This window comes from Emiliania huxleyi, assembly GCF_000372725.1.
Source record: "Emiliania huxleyi CCMP1516 chromosome Unknown EMIHUscaffold_172, whole genome shotgun sequence".
Taxonomy (NCBI): domain Eukaryota; phylum Haptophyta; order Isochrysidales; family Noelaerhabdaceae; genus Emiliania; species Emiliania huxleyi.
Window position 1 is genome coordinate 1 of NW_005200861.1, and position 1,549 is coordinate 1,549.

Here is a 1,549-nt window from a genome sequence, read left to right on the forward strand (position 1 = left end):
GCGTGCTCCCGCGTTCCAAGCCTCGCTACCGGGTGCAAGCCACGACACGGGCCACAGCCCTGGGGTAGCCAACGCCAAGGCCTAAGGAATGATGGAGACTAGTCACAATGGTGTCACCTAGGGCGAGGACAAAGACTCTGACGTCAGCTAACGTCTAGAGCTTGCGCTGCTTGGGTGGGCGGAAGGCGCTGCTTGCGCCACCGCCACCGCCTGAAGGGCCGCCGCCGCGGCCAGAGCCAAAGCCGCGAGGGGCAGCAGCCGCAGCAGCAGCCGCGCGGGCGCGACGCTCCGCGGCACGGCGCCGCTCCTCGAGGAAGATGGCCAGGTTGAAGGCTGCCCACGCCGCAGTCGGGAGGATGTAGGAGAGGAAGATGCGCTCAAGCAGGCGGGTGTAGGGCTCCCACTCGGGCTCAACGATCAGGTGGCGCTCGTTCGCCCTACAGGCGTGCAGTGTTAGAGCACAGTGCATGCATGCATATACCATACATCATACCATAATACCATACATACTACATACTATGCATCTTACCATACACCATACTGTGCATACTATGAGGCATACTGCGTGCTATGAAGCATGCCTGCGGCTGCAATCTGGTGGGCGGATCGTCCGGCAGCCAAAGGCACGGATGCGGGCCCAGGCGTCCCGATGGTCCATGCTTGTCACCTGGCAGAATTCAGAGCTGGTGATGCCTACTCATAACTAGACACCTACTCATAACTAGAAGCCTGGTTGTTGGCGTCGTCGGCAAACCAACGGATGAGAATGTTGGCGGCGACTGACGCTCCGACGCCGTAGAGCCAGATCACCGCATTCCGCACACTCTGGCCATCCCCGTGGATGCCTGGCAGAGGCATGGCTTGCGAGCAGCCGAGGTGGCCGAAGTTGCTGAAGACCGGGTGGTGCTACCGCGGAGGGAAGCCGGAGTGAGTGGATGACTACTGAGGTGCTACTACTTGTGCTATGTGCTATGTGTGTGAGGAGACCTGCTGAAGCAGCCAGTTGAGGATGCTCTCGTGGATGCGTTGGGGCCCCCACGCGTACGTGCACACGAGCGGAACCTGGCAGCCGGCCTGCTGCATGAAGCTGTCATAGTTGGCTCGCTGCAGAGCGTTAGGGAGCTCGACGGGGTAGTCTTCCTCGATGAAGCAGAGCCCGGTGTGCAAAGCATCGCGCATGCCGCAGTAGATGTCGAGCGCAGGGTGGGTGGAGGGCTGCCCGAGCCGCCGCCGAATTGAATCCAAGAACTCCTGCGGGAAGTAATTGTAAATACTATTAATGAGGAATTTAATAGGTGAGCCAGAGGTGAGCCAGAGGTGAGCCAGAGGTGAGCCAGAGGTGAGCCAGAGGTGAGCCAGAGGCTAAGCCAGAGGTGAGCCAGAGGCTAAGCCAGAGGTGAGCCAGAGGCTAAGCCAGAGGTGAGCCAGAGGCTAAGCCAGAGGTGAGCCAGAGGCTAAGCCAGAGGTGAGCCAGAGGCTAAGCCAGAGTTGAGCCAGAGGCTAAGCCAGAGGTGAGCCAGAGGCTTAGCCAGAGGTGAGCCAGAGGCTA